This window comes from Procambarus clarkii, chromosome 91, assembly GCF_040958095.1.
Source record: "Procambarus clarkii isolate CNS0578487 chromosome 91, FALCON_Pclarkii_2.0, whole genome shotgun sequence".
Taxonomy (NCBI): Eukaryota; Metazoa; Arthropoda; class Malacostraca; order Decapoda; family Cambaridae; genus Procambarus; species Procambarus clarkii.
This window is the reverse complement of record NC_091240.1, coordinates 14852504-14871682: the sequence shown is the minus strand read 5'-3', so window position 1 is coordinate 14871682 and position 19179 is coordinate 14852504. Positions and strand designations below refer to the sequence as shown.

Below are 19179 nucleotides of genomic sequence, written 5' to 3'. Positions count from 1 at the left end.
CTGTCACCTGGTACCATTTCCATAACGTTATACTGGCTCGTGTTTAACTCCAGTAGAAATTTCTCGGACCATCTCTGCAATTTATTGAAGTATTCTTTGAGGATCCAACAATCCTCATCTGTCACAGCTCGACTCATTAATTTCAAATCATTCACAAACAGCAACATATTGGACTCAACTCTTGAAGACATGTTTACGTATATTAAAAATAAAACTGGTCCCAGTACCGATCCTTGAGGTGCTCCACTCTGACTTCTCGCCCCTTACCGTTACTCTCTGGTTTCTGCCTGTTAGGTAATTCCTTCCACATGTTAGGGCTTTTTCCCTTACTTCCACCTGCCTCTCAAGTTTGCATAGCAGTCTCCTGTGTGGTACTGTATCAAAGGCCTTTTGGCAGTCCAGAAATATGCAGTCTGCCTATCTTTCCTTCCCCGACCATGTTGATGTTTGTTTACATACCTAGTTCTCTGTAAGTGTGTAACTAGTCTGAACCTGATTATTGTTTACATACCTAGTTCTCTGTAAGTGTGTAACTAGTCTGAACCTGATTATTGTTTACATACCTAGTTCTCTGTAAGTGTGTAACTAGTCTGAACCTGATTATTGTTTACATACCTAGTTCTCTGTAAGTGTGTAACTAGTCTGAACCTGATTATTGTTTACATACCTAGTTCTCTGTAAGTGTGTAACTAGTCTGAACCTGATTATTGTTTACATACCTAGTTCTCTGTAAGTGTGTAACTAGTCTGAACCTGATTATTGTTTACATACCTAGTTCTCTGTAAGTGTGTAACTAGTCTGAACCTGATTATTGTTTACATACCTAGTTCTCTGTAAGTGTGTAACTAGTCTGAACCTGATTATTGTTTACATACCTAGTTCTCTGTAAGTGTGTAACTAGTCTGAACCTGATTATTGTTTACATACCTAGTTCTCTGTAAGTGTGTAACTAGTCTGAACCTGATTATTGTTTCAGGCAGTTTGCAGGGATTGCTTGTCAGTGATATTGGTCTATAGTTAAGTGCCTCTTCTCTATCCCCTTTCTTGAGAATTAATACCACATTCAAAACAGGAATTTTCTCAAACAAAAATAAATATTGATATATATTAGCATACTGTGCATTTTTAGGCACAAGTTAGGTGTTTAGGTTCTGTTGGCGATTATTTATACTTGTAGTACATGGATGACGCATTTACAACGTTATAGTTCAAACAAAAGTCTTCAGCGAAGCACTTGTTCCAGAAGTGTTCGCACGTCAGCAGTTGTGAGTCGTATGTAAACGGTTTTTCATTAATAAACCGCGGGTTTGGCGGGTGTATGGAATGGACTGTGATCTTTGTTTATCACGTACAAAATACCAAGGGAAAGATGATGGGGGGTGTCAAGGTTGTGGGAAAATGGTCGGGGTTGATAAATGAGGAGAACTACTTAGGACTTGTACTGTAATAAATTAAAAATTACTGTATGCAAAATTAATACAGCTAAAGTCCATAGCTAGGGTTGTAAAGCCTAGCTCCTCTTGTCCTAATGACAGACTGTGGGCTGTAAGGGGCAGGTGGGGTCCCTAAGGGTGAAGGAGAAGTTGATTGAAGATCTACAATCCACCTGCAAACAATTCAACACATCAACTTAATACAAGAATAATATTAAAAAACTAAGTTCTATAATTGAACATTGGTTCTGTTTAAATCAAGGATCTAAACATGTACATAGTCCAGCCTAGCACTATTATTACAACAGTCAATATTCACATACTAATAAACACAAAAAGTTGTATTGTAGAGTTTTGATATATATAAATATGCAATTAAATGACCTTAACTTTGGATCTGGTGCTGGTATCTAGGCACAAGAAATTATATTCAATATGATAAACTTATATGATAAATTAAAGATAACTAAGTAAGCAATTGTTAGCTTAATGTATAATCAATTATATATACAAATATATTTAATTTATACAAAGAGATTCAGTCAAGCTTGACTTTCAATGACTGAGTTGTGGTGAATGAGTGTCTAGATAAATGAGTGTCCTGATTCAAGGAAGAGATTCAGTTGCTGAAAGATTAATCAAAACTTAGTGAAATTTGGGGCGTCGCCCTGCTCTGTAATGACAAACAGACTTATTGGATATATTATGGTTACACAAGCATTCAGACGAGGAGTCACAATAACGTGGCTGAAATATGTTGACCAAACCACACTAGAAAGTAAAGGGACGACGACGTTTCGGTTCGTCCTGGACCATTCTCAAGTCGATTGTGATGAGGGAAGATTGATTGATTGATGAAGATTAAGCCACCAAAAAGGTGGCACGGGCATGAATAGCCCGTAAGTGGTGGCCCTTTTGAGCCATTACCAGTATCAAGAGCTGATACTGGAGATGTGTGGAGGTGCGACTGCACCCTGCGTGACGGGAGATGTCTCCCGTGGATGAGGGAAGGTGGCGAAGGCAATATATAGGCTAGAGAGAGGTGAGAAGGAAGAAATCTTAGAGAAAGAAAAAGCAAGGCAAAAGGTACGAAAGGTAAGGTGTAATAAAGGGGATAGTAATAGGAATAAGTAAGAGAAAACATGGGAAAGAAAATGGAAAGGTAAGCTTATGTTAGGTCTCATTTTTGTTAGGTTACACAATCATGCAATTGGCCAATCAACACACTACAATAACACACAATATACTTAATCTGAATGATGGTGCTGTCTGGCAAGTTGCCTGACAGGATAACTCTCTTGTAGAGTTTAGGCACTATATTCTGTGTCACTGTGTTGCTGTTTATTATTCTGGTAGCTTTGCTAATTGATTATATCCTTAGTTGCATTTGCAGCAGGATTAGATAAAGTTGATTGTGGAGATGGAGGTGGCATCACTTGGTGTGCTTCATTCTACACTCTTATTTAGATAAAGTACTAGGAATTTTTCCTTATCGATACAGTCCAGGTACTCTCCCAGTTCTATAGAGTTATCACTAGTGATAATGTTAAGTTAGTATGGTGTCCTTTACTGAAAATGTTTGCAAAGCACTGTCCAACCCATCTTCGCTCTTTCGTATAGTCAGTATTGACTTAATAAATACGTGCATGTGTGACATACTAATTTATTGTGAATATTTTAGTTTACCTTGAAACGCTTAATAGAAATCACCGACCTTACCTAACCTTCTTAGTATGTTAAGATAAGTATCTTATTGCTTCATAATTACAATTATTACTTAACCTATTAAGGTATAGGTTAAGTAATAATTGTAATTGCGAAGCAATAAGATGCTTATCTTAACATACTAAGAAGGTTAGGTAAGATCGGTGTTTTCTATGAAGCTTTTCAAGGTAAACTAAAATATTCACAATAAATTAATATGTCACATATGCACTTATTTAATAAGTCAATATTGACTGTAAGAAAGTGCGAGAACGGGTTGCACCGTCACATGTTCACTCTGTTTTTAAACAAAACATTCTCTGCCCTGTGGCGCCGCTTAGGCTGCTTCATCTCCCTGCCCTGTGGCGCCGCTTAGGCTGCTTCATCTCCCTGCCCTGTGGCGCCGCTTAGGCTGCTTCATCTCTCTGCCCTGTGGCGCCGCTTAGGCTGCTTCATCTCCCTGCCCTGTGGCGCCGCTTAGGCTGCTTCATCTCCCTGCCCTGTGGCGCCGCTTAGGCTGCTTCATCTCCCAAGTTGGCTCCGCCCTCCTCCCTAGAGAGGGTAGCCTTCAAGGTATTTTTATTGTCTAGACATATGATGAAGATAAGACTTGATTATAATATAATTAGACATAGGATTTAAATATTATAAGTAGTACTTAAGAGTACTATTGATTCTTATTAAGGATTTGATTAAATCCTCACTGGAAATCGATTGATTGTTCCAATAGTTTTTTTAATTAAAGATATTCTTCTCGAAGCTTCTAGAGCCTTGAGAAATCATGCATAAAGTCATGAAGGCACCCAGGGGCTCTATGGTGTACGTGATCATAGTGGCATTGTCATGTAGAATCCAGATGTAGGATTTAATGAATCTGAAGTGATTCTGAAATGATTTTGATATGATATAGAATTAATACATTTCTTAGATAATAATATAGATATAGTGGGTAAAATTTCCCACAAATGTCAGGGGCCAGATTCACGAAAGCACTTACGGAAACACTTACGAGCCTGTACATCTTTTCTCAATTTTTGGCGGCTTTGTTTACAATTATTTTAAACAGTTAATGAGCTCCGAAGCACCAGGAGGCTGTTTATAACAACAACAGTTGATTGGCAAGTTTTCATGCTTGTAAACTGTTTAATAAATGTAACCAAAGCCGTCAAAGATTGAGGAAAGATGTACACGTTCGTAAGTACTTGCGTAAGTGCTTCGTGAATCTGGGCCCAGATTCTTTGGAATGGGTGGAACACGAACAAGGGGACACGGTTGAAAGGTAGAAATAATTTCAAATGTACAAATGACTGTGGAAACCTTAAAAAGCAAATGATCGAAGGTTGAGTGGGAAGGCCCACGAGCTGAGGCTCAACCTACTCCTCAAGTACAATTACAAAAGTACAGTTAGAGAAGTACTCTTGCGTGTGGCCTGAGCCTGTACTCCAGGCACGGAGGGACAAATTCTTTTCATGAATTCCTTACGTGTTTGGTCTAAAGGTTTCAATGGATTCTTTTATTTCTGTGTTTCTAATGCTGTCTATTTTATACTAGACTAACATTTATACAGTTCTTAATTATAGAGGAGGAGGAGGACAAAAGGCACCAGATGATGACGAAGAGGTATAATGAAGAAGCGGGGGGGGGGGGGGAGTTGAGTGTGTGCAGAAGCGGGGTGAAGGGGGGGGGGGAGTTGAGTGTGTCCTGAAGGGGGGGGGGAGTTGAGTGTGTCCTGAAGCGGGGTGAAGGGGGGGGGAGTTGAGTGTGTCCTGAAACGGGGTGAAGGGGGGGGGGGAGTTGAGTGTGTCCTGAAGCGGGGTGAAGGGGGGGGGAGTTGAGTGTGTCCTGAAGCGGAGTGAAGGGGGGGGGGGGAGTTGAGTGTGTCCTGAAGCGGGGTGAAGGGGGGGGGGGAAGTTGAGTGTGTGAAGAAGCAAGGGGGAGTTGAGTGTGTTTGTGATGAAGTTGGGGGGAGTTGAGTGTGTGAAGAACCCGGGGGGGGGGGGAGTGGAGTGTGTGAACAAAGGGGGGGGGGGTAGTGTATGAAGCTGCAGCTGTCACGCGACCACATGCTCCAGCGGTGCTCGGGGTCATCATCCATCTTCCCCATCACCACCTGGTTGATGGGGTTCTGGGAGTTCTTCTATTCCCCAAGCTCTGCCCGAGGCCAGGCTTGACTTCTGAGAGCTTGGTCCAACAGGCTGTTGCTTGGAGTGGCCCGTAGGCCTACATATCCACCACAGCCCGGTTGGTCCGCCACTCCTTGAAGAAAATGGTCTTTTTCTCTTGAAGATGTCCATGGTTGTTCCGGCAATATTTCTTATGTTCGCTGGGAGGGTGTTGAACAACCGCGGACTTCTGATGTTTATACAGTGTTCTCTGATTGTGCCTATGGCACCTCTGCTCTTCACTGGTTCTATTCTGCATTTCCTTCCATATCGTTCACTCCAGTACGTTGTTACTTTACTGTGTAGATTTGGGACCTGGCCCTCCAGTGTATATTACTTGATATCTCTCTCGTCTCCTTTCGAGTGAGTACATTTAGAGATCTTTAAGACGATCCCAGTAATTTTGGTGCTTTATCTATTTCTCATAATCCATCCTATTATTTGTCTGGCTGACGCAATTACGGCGTCTATGTATGCCATATATGTTCTCTGTACTCCCTCTTATTTCAGCAATCTCTCCTGCTCTGAAGGGGGAAGTGAGTACTGAGCAGTACTTAAGACGGGACAACACAAGTGATTTGAATAGTACAACCATTGTGATGGGATCCCTGGATTTATTTTTCTGGCCGATGCAGTATTTGCTTGGTTGTGCTCCCTAAACGTTAGGTCGTCAGACATCATTATTCCCAATCTTTAACATGTTGTGTTACGGCCACTATGGACCAGTAACCGGGCTCTTGGTGTTATGATCTCTTATTCTATATCTGACCCCAAGTCGGTAGTAAGCTTTCAGGAATTGGCAGTAGTACAATGCATAAATAAGAGGGGGGGAGGGGGGGGGATAAGCCAGACACAATTCCCATCACCAATATATTTACACTATAATAGATTATTAGTACACGTATGTACAAAAATGCCTCTTTCACTCAGGGCACAACACAACCAGTGTTCGTCAAGCCCACTGAACCCACATCCCAGGTACATGTTGTCCACTAGCCAACACTGGCGAGTTCACCATGGGCCAGTCCACCCACACAGTATCACGGTGGGTCTTCACCCCACCTTCGCTCTCCAGCTACTCACTGGGAAAGGTCTTCAGAAACATGCTAACAGGGGTCCCAAACTAACATACAAACAGGGGGTAGCAAACACCCTGGCAGAAGCCTCTAGAAGCTTGCTAGCAGCACTTCACAAGACACAACACTGTCTTCCTTAATATTAGCCAATCCTGGGTACGCCAATCTTCACCGACACTGAATATACCAGCAGCTAACACGCACTGCTCAGATCGACGGCGGCTACTTAGTCTTCTTGCAGGACTAAGCTAAGGGTTCGTGGACTGCCCAAAGTAAACTGCCCTCCACAGCTCAATCACCTCCATAGGTCATCTCTGTGGACATAAAAACGTCATTAGCCAGACGGAGAGTACACTGGGGAACCCTGGGGATAACACTCCTTCACCGAGGACTTGAGTTTATGCCTCGTAGCCACAACCTAGATGGCGCTGATCTTGATACGCCAGCCAGCATCATCGACCTCACATTCTGACTGAGGCAGGAAACCGGAGTCATTCGCTAATACCAGGCCACCACCCACAGATGGCACTGTCCACATAGTCCACAATACTAGGAGGAGTTGGAGTGCAGATCTATAGATGGTGCTGAAGTTGCTACTCCACACTCCAACGATGGTGTTGATACCGGAACATGTTGCTTTCCTACTATGGGTAAATTTGATTGTGTTTTGTACCCTGTGTTATGTTTAAGGTTCTCATTTTTACTGTGTCTGAGTTCCTGGAATTTATCACTGTTAAACATTATGTTATTGTACGTATGATCGGTTCAACGTTTGCTCTATTTCTTCGATCTCCCTGTTTGGGTTTATTTTTCTTTCTTGTGATGTGATATTCGTGTCTGTTTAAGCATTTCCATTATTTTGTCCTTCTCCTTTATAGTCGTCTGCATCCTCTTTCTAGAGTGGTCCTCTGTCTGCCCCTCCTCACAGGCACGTGCTTCAAGCAGACCTTGTAAGCTTCAGCTGTCAGTTGAGCTATTCCCTGTGTGGGAGTTTTGTCGCTTAAGACCGTCTCCCATTGAATGGTTGCAAGGTCTATTTTAATTTTTTCCGTCGATCCTCCGATTGTTATAACTTCAATTGATTGAATAACCCTTCTCGCTTGTTGATTCTCTTGGACCTACTACCGTTTTTAATGTTAGTTTGCACTTCATTGAGCTTATGGTCTGAGTATGTAGTATCTGAGATAGTAATGTCTCTGATTAGTTCAGCAATGTTTCTGAATAACAGGTCAAATGTGTTTTCGTTCCTAGTTTGTTCTGAAATCTGTTGGTTGAGCGAGAATTTGTCACAGAATCTCAACAGTTCTGACCTGTGGTTGATTATTACCAGGTTGGTTCCCTGCTATGATATTTTTGTTTACCATTCTCCATCTTAAATTTGTTAGACTGAAGTCTCCAAGGAAGATAATATCTGGTGCTGGGTTTGCTAAGTTATCAAGGATTTTCTCTATTTTGTGCATTTGCTCTGTGAATTCCTCAACCTTTGTATCTGGCGGTTTATATATTAGAATAATAATTAGGTTTATTTTTTCTACCTTAATTCCAAGTACCTCTACCACCTCATTGGTTGAGTTCTGTAGTTCTGTGCTTACCAGGTCCTCTTTAGTATATAGATCTACTCCTCCATTTGACATAGTTTCTCTATCACATCTATATATAGTATAGTTTGAAATAAAGAATTCACTATCCATGTAATCTTTCGAATGAGTTTCTGTGAATGCCCCAAATATTGAGTTTGACTCCAACAGAAGGCCATTTATGAACTTAACTTTATTTCTTGATTTTGACTTCAGGCCTTGTATGTTTGCAAATATGAATGAATTTCCATATTGCGTGCCACTTCTGGAAGGTTTTGGTAGTTCTCCCCTTCTCCACCCTGACCCAGGGTGTGCTGTTCTGGCAGTGGTTCGCCCAGTGTTGGTAGTGGTACTGGGGAGTGTGGTAGTGTCTGTGGAGTTGGGGGGGGGGGGGTGTAGTATGTGTTCGCCTGATGTTGACTTGAAGTCCAGTCTTGGGCATTTCCCCAACCCCATCTGTACTCCTGCAACGTTTCTGTCTGCAACACCACCAACACCACCCCCCCATGTCCCCCCAGCACCCCACCCCCCATATCCCCCCAGCACCACCCTCCCCATGTCCCCCCAGCACCACCCTCCCCGTGTCCCCCCCAGCACCACCCTCCCCGTGTCCCCCCAGCACCACCCTCCCCGTGTCCCCCCAGCACCACCCTCCCCGTGTCCCCCCAGCACCACCCTCCCCGTGTCCCCCCAGCACCACCCTCCCCATGTCCCCCAGCACCACCCTCCCCATGTCCCCCCCAGCACCACTCTCCCCATGTCCCCCCAACACCACCCTCACCATGTCCCCCCAGCACCACCCTCCCCATGTCCCCCCCAACACCACTCTCCCCATGTCCCCCCAACACCACCCTCACCATGTCCCCCCAACACCACCCTCCCCATGTCCCCCCATCAAAGGAATCAGGGAGCCACAACCCCGAGCCCTACAATCCCAGAGGGGAGCGGGGAACCCTCCACAGGCGACTCAACAGATACAGTGAGAGAAGCACCTCCTCCATCCTCCACCCAATAGATGCCCTACCTCCCACCCTCCCCAGGATCTCTCGTCTTCCCCACCCCCCCCAAGCCCTCCCTAATCCTCCATGCCCTCCCTTTCCCCCCCCCCCCCTAAACCCTCCAGTGTCCTCCACCCTCGTGAGCCCTCCCTTCTCCCCCACTCTCCTCAGCCCTCCCTTTTTCCTCATCCCACTCGGCACTCCCTATCCCCCAACCTCCCCCCCAAGCCCTCCTTCCTTTTATGCCCCCCCAAGCCCCCCACTCCCCCCTCATTCCCCCAAGCCCTCCCTCCTGCAATACCTCCCCAAGCCTCCCCTTCTCCCACACTCTCCAAAGCCTCCCCCTCTCACCCCCCCAAGCCTCCCCCACTCACCCACCCCCCAAGCCCTCCCTCCTACACCATCCTCCCCGTACCAGATCCTCCCAGCCCTCACACACCCCAGTTAACCCCCAGGTCCCCCTTCATATAGGCCCCCCATCCCGGTCCCTCCCTGTTTCCCTGCTTCAGGGGAAGCAATAGGATATGAGAAAGGATAGAAGAGAGTCAGCTTCAGGGTGATGTACTCGAACATAGATGGGATCACCAGCAAGGCAAGTGAATTACGGGAAAGAACACAAGAAGTGAACCCAGATGTAATCGGACTCACAGAAACAAAACTCTCAGGTATCATAACGAATGCGGTGTTTCTCCAGAACTACACTGTAATAAGGAAAGAAAGGGAAGGACGGGGAGGAGGTGGAGTGGCCTTGCTAATGAGTTAGGAATGGAGCTTCAAGGAGATGGTTATCCCGGGCTGCGAGGGATTCAGAGACTACATAACAGGCACCATGACAATGGGAGGACCAAAAGTAGTAGTAGCAGTGATATATAACCCTCCACCAAATGACAGAAGACCAAGGCAAGAGTATGACAACAACAACATGGCAGTTAACACTATAAATGAGAGGGCAGCCTCTGCTGCCTGTATAAATAGATCCCATCTGCTCATCATGGGAGACTTCAATCACGTAAAGGTAGACTGGGAGAACAAGGAACCGCATGGAGGAGAGGATACATGGAGAGCCAAACTAATGGAGGTGGCGACAAGAAACTTTCTAAGCCAACATGTCAGGGAACCCACAAGGATGAGAGGAAACGATGAACCAGCGAGACTCGACCTAGTCTTCACTCTGAACGACTCCGACATAAGGGAAATCAGCTATGAGGCCCCAGTAGGAATGAGCGACCACAGTGTACTGGCGTTTTAGTATCTAGTTGAGGAAGGGTTATTGAACTCGAGGAGGGATACCGAAACCAAAAGGGAAACTGTGAGGAGATAAGAAAATTCCTAAAAGATATAGCATGGGAAACAAAGCTCAGGGGAAAGACGGCCCAGGACATGATGGGCTTCATCACGCACAAATGCAAGGAAGCAGCGAACAAGTTTGTCCCAGTCCAAAAGGAAACCAATGAAATGATGATGAGAAACCCATGGTTTGATCAGAGATGTAGGCTAGCCAAGCAGCAAAGTAATAGGGCATGGAGAAACTATGGGAATAACAGGACACTTGAGAGCAAAGAAAGATACCAGAGTGCCAGGAATGAATATGTCAGGATGAGAAGAGAGGCAGAAAGACAATACGAAAATGACATCGCAAGCAAGGCAAAAACTCAACCCAAGTTGCTGCATAGTCACATCAGGAGGAAAACAGCAGTAAAGGAACAGGTAATGAATAGGGGCAGAAGGATTCACTACAAACGACAAGGAAGTGTGTGAGGAACTGAATAAGAAATTCCAGGAGGTCTTCACCATAAAGCAAGGAGAGATTCCAGAGATAAGAGAGGGAATAGTTAACCAGGAACCACTAGAAGAGTTTGAGATTACCAGCGGGGAAGTGAAGAAGTGTTTACTAGAGTTGGATGTGACAAAGGCTATAGGCCCAGATGGAATCTCCCCTTGGATGCTAAGGGAAGGAGCAGAAGCACTGTGCCTGCCTCTCTCCATAGTGTATAACAAATCACTGGAAAAAGGGGCACTGCCAGAAATTTGGAAGGCAGCTAATGTAGTTCCAATATACAAGAAAGGGGATAGGCATAAGGCACTGAACTACAGGCCAGTGTCCCTAACCTGCATACCATGCAAGCTGATGGAGAAGATTGTATATAAGAAAGCTAGTGGAACATCTGGAGCGAAAGAACTTTGTTACACAGCATTAACATGGGTTCAGGGATGGCAGGTCCTGCCTCACAGGATTAATTGAATTCTACGACCAGGCAACAAAAATCAGGCAAGAAAGAGGGGGGGGGGGGGGGCAGACTGCATATTTTGGGATTGTCAAGAAGCCTTTGATACAGTACCACACAAGAGGCGAGTGAGAAAGCTGGAGATGCAGGCTGGAGTGAAAGGGAAGGTACTCCGTTGGATACGGGAGTACCTAAGTAACAGAAGACAACGAGTCACTGTGAGGGGGTGAGGTCTCGGATTGGCGTGACGTCACAAGTGGAGTCCCGCAGGAGTCGGTCCTTGGACCAATACTGTTTCTGATATATGTAAATGATCTCCCAGAGGGTATAGAATCGTTTCTCTCAATGTTTGCTGATGATGCAAAAATTATGAGGAGGATTGAAACAGAGGATGATAGTAGGAGGCTACAGGACGACCTAGACAGACTGAATGAATGATCCAACAAATGGATGTTAAGAACGTAATGAAACTAGGCGGTAGAAACAGGAGGCCAGACACAAGATACAGAATAGGAGATGAATTACTTAATGAAACGGAAAGAGAAAGAGACCTAGGAATTGATATCACACCAAACCTGTCTCCTGAAGCCCACATAAAAAGAATTACGTCTGCGGCATATGCAAGGCTGGCTAACATCAGAGCAGCCTTCAGGAACCTGTGTAAGGAATCGTTTCGAATCTTGTACACCACATACGTAAGACCAATCCTGGAGTATGCGGCCCCAGCATGGAGCCCGCACCTTGTCGAGCACAAGACGAAGCTGGAAAAAGTTCAGAGGTATGCCACTAGACTGGTCCCAGAACTAAGAAGCATGAGTTACGAGGAAAGACTGAGGGAAATGCACCTTACGACACTGGAAGGTAGAAGAGTGAGGGGAGACATGATCACTACCTACAAAATCCTCAGGGGAATTGACAGGGTAAACAAGGATAAACTATTCAACACTGGCGGTACGCGAACAAGGGGACACAGGTGGAAACTGAGTACCCAAATGAGCCACAGGGACGTTAGAAAGAACTTTTTCAGTGTCAGAGTAGTTAACAGGTGGAATGCATTAGGCAGTGATGTGGTGGAGGCTGACTCCATACACAGTTTTAAATGTAGATATGATAGAGCCCAGTAGGCTCAGGAATCTGTACACCAGTTGATTGACAGTTGAGAGGCGGGGCCCAAAGAGCCAAAGCTCAACCCCCGCAAGCACAATTAGGTGAGTGAGAAGACTCACACTCATATAGTGTGAGTTTCGTCAAACACACATGTGTCGAGGGTGGCGCATTCATCATTGTGGTCTAGTTTTCAACCAGTTTCAAACAATTGAGATAAAATTATGAAATAATAATTCTACGCCTTTTCCACATTAGGATATTAATATTTGCATGTGTATATTGTAAGTTAATATGTCCTCTTAGTCTCTATAACGGACGCCGCTTAAATGTTAGGTAAAAGGTCGTCCTGACCCAGTCAGTCTCTTCACCTCACATTAATGGGGTGGGGGGAAATTAACTCCTGTGAGAAGGAGACGGCTATCTATTCTCCTGTTAGCTGCTTTCAGGAAAACACCACTAGTCAGGGTAAGGGAGAGCTCTGGCCATCCTGTCCTCCTAATAGAACGTCGCATTTTGATGTATAATCTAAGACCAATAATGGTCGTAATTGAAAATGGTAACTGCTCGTGAAATCTACATACTGTCTGTTTTAGGTCCTCTGGAAGGTTAGGATACACTCGTCCTCATAAACAACGTCCATTCCATGCACCCGCCAAACCCAGTTTATGAATAAAAACGGTTTACACACGACTCACAACTGATATACGCAGTATGCTAATATATAACAATATTAATTTACATTTAAGACAATTCCTATTTTGAATGACCATCATGTTCAAAATGATGAATGCGTCCTTGGGGTCGCCCCCGCTGGAGGGAATGGACTTGGTCTGAGGATGGGTGTAGAATAAGGGCACTTCCTCACGACAGTTTCTTGACGCTGGGAAACCATAGGAAGACCCGCTGCTTTAACAACAGCCTGCGTCACGTCCACACACTTGGCTGTCGGCCTGGTCCTGCTGTGTCTTTAGTTCCCTGTAGTCGGTGAGTGCCTCCACTCCCAAGTACTTCTCTCTCTCAAGACCGAGATAATCTCTCCCGCGATTATCTCGGTCAAATTAATCTGGAATCTTATCAAGGCTAGTCAGAGTGTAGAGGCCCAATCTGTCAAGCCAAGGTCGTCACTGCAGGGAGCAATAATACTTTAATCTAGTTTTGTACCTTTTACAGAAAGTTTTCTCATGTAACTCTATAATCTAGTCCTAATATTTAAACATTATATGTATGTATATATATCACAGAACTGGAAGATCAACCACTCATGTCTTCAAACGATTGATCTTGTGATAGCCTCGACTGCTTGGCATATATACACAAAAAATTATCCGTTAAGCCTCTCCTCGGCTAATAAATATATCATTTAATTATAATCAAAGAGACATATAATAACGTACAGAAATAATAACGTCATAATTTTTCACTGAAAGCATATCAAGACTGCACTTCCATGACACATTTATGGCGTTTGAATAATAATCTCATTGATATAATAACCATTAATATTTCAGTCAATAACACAATAATATCACTTGAATAATAATGTTAATGAAATAATATCAATAACACCTTGGCAGCCTACTCAAGCCATCCACTCCCTCTGGACTAAAAATTCATATATATAAAAATGAAAGTTTTCCTAGAAACTTGTACGGGCATTCACTGCGTCAGTCATAACTCCCTGATCTGATCTGTAGTAAAGAACACGACTACATTTATACAAGAAGGTTTATGCCTGAATGAATCAACTTATTCCTTTGACATCTCTGGTAGCTTGTGACTATTAGGCTTCCTGCTTCTTCAGTAAGTAATTATCCTGTTGTGGGGCTCCACAGGGTCGCCGCACCAAGCTCTGTTTAAATGTATCTAGTACACTCTTCCCCAAACTGGAGGTGTCTCCACTACACTCAAATATTACTTTTATATTAAACTAATATGGCGTCCTTTCTGCTGGCTGGAGACGCCTGGCAACCCCTTTATTAGCAATAGCCATTATATGTATGAATACAATGAATGTGTATATGGTTGCATATGTAGCTGTGTATACTATATATACTAATGAAGTATAAGTACAATGTGGCCAGGGTATTGTGATTGCATCAATGGGATTCATTACAGCAATACAACGCCGTCATAAATATATTTCATGGTGGAAATTTCCACGATATTTTTCCATCTATGACGGGGCGTCTCCCTCAACGCGCGCGGGAAATAATTTCCACATAATAATAAATAACTCTTAAATATTAAATATTCAATTCCTATGAGGATTCGTCCTCTGTTTAAAATACTGTGTAATAATAATATGCAGTAAGGCATGATGCAGTGCTCCTCTGTGTGACGTCAGCTGCTGCCGCCTCGCCACCACACAACTGATCAACTGAAGTTGTTTTCAGTTAAGTAATGTAATTAAATTAGAGTGAGAAGATTAAATAATACTTTAACAATCTATCGAATTAATTATATTAATTCGGTTTATAAGCGGTGAGAATTTAAGAGCCCTTCTCATAAATAAATATTAACCCTGGCTGTGACTAGAGAGTCAGCGAGGAGGAGGAAGGGTCTCGTCGCCATTGCTCAGTGTTCTCTCGTGGAGCAGACGCTAATATTGTGGACATTTACATCGTAACCATAGAAAGTTAGTGGTGTTCTCGGCGTCCAGGACCGACACAGGTTATCTCCGACCCACCTTAAAACGTTAAGTTTTAATATGATAGAAGGAAGGAAGGGCTGGCCGTTTACAACGCCGGACAACCACAAATTAGGTGTGTCCGTACCTTCAGTCTAGTAAATAAATAAATAAATAAATGAATGTTTATTCAGGTAAAAGTACATACATTCATAATGAGTTACAAACAGAATGTTGGATATCTAGATAGAGCGAGACTATGCTTAAAGCCACTCATACGCTGAATTACTAACTACCTCGTGAATTTGATGCGAGTATGACAATTTAAATCCAATACTAAAATTACCGGTCGGAGGTTTACTTCTCGTCCAAGAGTGTAACGCCAGTCTAACGTTATCTTGAGGTTATCTTGAGATGATTTCGGGGCTTTAGTGTCCCCGCGGCCCGGTCCTCGAGCAGGCCTCCACCCCCAGGAAGCAGCCCGTGACAGCTGACTAACTCCCAGGAACCTATTTACTGCTAGGTAACAGGGGCATTCAGGGTGAAAGAAACATTGCCCATTTGTTTCTGCCTCGTGCGGGAATCGAACCCGCACCACAGAATTACGAGTCCTGCGCGCTATCCACCAGGCTACGAGGCCCCACGTAGTCATATTTTCTTATTTTATTTATATATACAAGAGTTGTTACATTCTTGTACAGCCACCAGCACTCACAGCGTCTCGGGCAAGTCCTTAATCCTAACTGTTTCCCCCGGAATACGACCCGCCAAATCGTTTAACAACCAGGTACCCATTCACTGCTGGATGAACAGAGGCTACAGTTAAGGATTGGCTCCCAGTCAATCTTCCCCGGCCAAGATACGAACCCAAGCCAAAGTGCTCGCGAAATGCAGGGCGAGTGTGTTACCAGTGCGCCACGGGGGATCCCTTATAGGACGCGGAAGCGGTCTGCCAGGATACACCTCGCTGCTCACCCATATTTCCTTAAATTATTTAGTTAAGTATTTCAATCAATTTGATTATAGTCAATTAGTAATTAGTTCATTCAATGACAAATAAACAATTATAGTATAGGCTGGTCTTTCGAAGTTAAATAATTTAGAAAGTAATTTTAATTAATTTCATTCACCAAATGTTCGTTTTAATTCAATCTTGCCATACTGGGTGAACTAATCATAAATTAAATAAATATAACTATTATAAGCCCTCCACTGTGGAGTTGTAAATGTAAAATTTATTGTAAAATTTAATTAAACCAACCCATGAAGCAGGTTATTGAGGGCAAGGAAATATAATTTATTGAATCACATGGTCTTACAACGCTATAAATATTTGCTATAATTCATAGTTATCTTATATTACATATTATCACTATCTTTTTCTACTTGTATAATTAAATTTTTACATATAAATGTTCAATAAAATCATTGATATCATGTGGGAAAAGTAACCCAGAAGAGGTTTATTTAGAACGTGAGACAGCGACCTTCCCTCCGCGACCTCGAGTGGTATACTGAGTCCCTCGACCCTGAGTCCCTCGACCACATGTGGTCTCTTAAGAGGCCATGGGACGGTTGGTGTTGCTACTCACCACAATTTAAGGTATTATAAGCGCAAGAAACAAAATAGAACAATTTCTTTCGCGCTGCCGCAGATTACAAAACATACAACAATGACAACTCCTTAACTCACTGTTATGCTGGAGCCAACTGGCAACAGTGTTTAATGATCACTGGTATAGGAACAACTCCTTAGGCTTGGCACACTCCTCAGACTTAAATATAATCAAATAATATTATAATATCAAGGTAGACCAAACAAGTATACAGGGCGCCAGGGTCTGAGGGAGCTGCTGGTGTTTACATGAGGCGTGAGGCTCTCATGGATCCCAACACAAATGAATCATGAGAAAATCAATAGGAGACATGAGGAGGATTCACTGCACACTGGGTACTCCCAAGTGTGCAGGTTCGAATCCTCCTCATGTCTCTCACTGATTTTCTTATCGATATGACACGTTAATGTGATTTCTTTGCGCAAATGATTGGTCTACACTATCTTACTTTAGAACACAATTGCCCAATACAGCCATAAATAATAAACAGTCAATCCAGGCACCTAGTAACAATACTTCTAACTAAACAATTAAAGCTGCTCCCGAGGTACCAAGACTAGACTATACATAATACTCTTGCACAACAACATTTAAGGGTAGCAGTACAGACCGACAGACTGCATGGAAGAAACCCCTGAGTATCTGAGGCGCGTAGCGAATCTCTAACGTTCCGTATGTATTAACATTCGCAACACATCTCTCAACCACTTTATTCTTATAAGTCCACTACATCAGAGATACCAGAGTATGTAATTACAAAGAAAATAGTCATGTCCCAGGAAAACTTGTACATCACTCTCATCCTCAAACCCAAATTAATGTACTGACTAAACTTCTGTTTTCAGCATTTCAGAACATTAGAAATAAACATATAAGACTGAAAACTTAACCTGTGCATCCATCTATCTGGCTTTGCATCGATCCATCTAGTCATCCACCTACTGATCTATTTTTGTTTCCCTGCCCCTTTCTCCCTTCGCCTCGTCCCCACTTCCCCCACACTCCCCTACCCCCTTGGTCCCCTCTCCTGTACCCCCCCCTGTTGTCTCGGAGAATGTGTTGATCTAACTCCCCCATCTTCTTAACTACCCCCTTCACACAGCTCTATCTGTCTATCCTACAATATTTGTAATACCTTAATAAGAGCAAGCATCATTGTCTTTATAATATTAAATGACATTCACACAGTGTAATAGTTCCTTATTGGAATGTGAGAGTTGCTTTGTCCTCTATGGTACACGGAGGTTCACAATATAATTTTACCTGTTTTTCTTGTGATTATGGTGTTAATTTAAATAGTAGGAAATTTATTAATTTTTCTGAGGTCAATGAATCATGGTAAATATTTCAGCACGTCCTCCAAACAAAGATCCAAAAGTGATTCCATGCACCCGCCAGACCCCAGCTGTTTATGAATGAAAAGCGGTTTACACACGACTCACAACTGCTGACGTTCGAACATATCCGGAAGAAGTGCTTCACTGACGAATTTTATTCGAATCACAACGCTGTAAATGCTTCACCCACGTACTACAAATACAAATAATCCCCAACAGAACCTAAACACCTAACCTAACCTATCCTATGCCTATATATACACAATATGCTAATATATTATAATATTAATTTATACTTGAGAAAATTCCCGTTCTGAATGAACAGCATGTTAAAATTTATGAATGCGTCTGTGGGGTCGACCGCTGAATGTAATGGACTTGAGTCGAGGACGGGTTGTATACTTCTATAACAAAATCTGTTTTAAAACTTTCAAGATACTTTCAACGGTATTCTGGTGGGCAGATCCAAATATCGCCGTGGGGGTCTGAATGTAACCCCGGCACACGGTTCCCTTTAGAATTGTGGCCACCCCGACCAGCCTATGTTTATCCTGTACCCCAATTCAATTTCTTCAATTTCTTTCTTTATTATGCACCCCATACCCATCCCGTGGGCGGTGGTGTAAAGGATTACAGAGGCACATAATCGGTTCAGGAACTGAACCCTCTAGTTCGTTTAGCTTAGCAAATAACAATCGTTTGAAGCTAGTTACAAAATTATTAATGTTATATATACAGGTACACATACTCATACATACATGTACATTTATATACGTATGCATATATACATACGTATTTAATCACCCACACATCAATAATCTTTTGTCACAAGTGATCAACAAGAGGCTCACAACAGTCACTATACAAGGCACTTTACATCTATGGTGAGTCACACAGTTACTAGTCTTGCTCCACACCCACCCAACTGGGCGGCAGCTTTAGTCATGTGCTCCACACCCACCCAACTGGGCGGCAGCTTTACAGTCATGTGCTCCACAGCCACCCAACTGGGCGGCAGCTTTAGTCATGTGCTCCACACCCACCCAACTGGGCGGCAGCTTTACAGTCATGTGCTCCACACCCACCCAACTGGGCGGCAGCTTTAGTCATGTGCTCCACACCCACCCAACTGGGCGGCAGCTTTACAGTCATGTGCTCCACAGCCACCCAACTGGGCGGCAGCTTTACAGTCATGTGCTCCACAGCCACCCAACTGGGCGGCAGCTTTAGTCATGTGCTCCACACCCACCCAACTGGGCGGCAGCTTTACAGTCATGTGCTCCACACCCACCCAACTGGGCGGCAGCTTTACAGTCAT

General features: G+C 43.5%; 1 protein-coding gene across 2 annotated transcripts in view; it reads left to right on the top strand.

Annotated features, from left to right (window-relative positions):
* The window catches only part of LOC123773871 (rabphilin-3A), a 648197-nt gene that overhangs the window by 92624 nt on the left and 536394 nt on the right, over nucleotides 1-19179 (top strand). The window contains exon 1 of one of the 2 annotated variants that reach the window (XM_069318827.1): nucleotides 14907-15044. The exons of the other annotated variant lie outside the window; for it this stretch is intronic. The gene's annotated coding sequence lies outside the window, so the exon portion shown is untranslated. Of the gene's footprint in view, nucleotides 1-14906; nucleotides 15045-19179 lie in introns of those variants that run through there. 2 annotated transcript variants of the gene reach the window in all.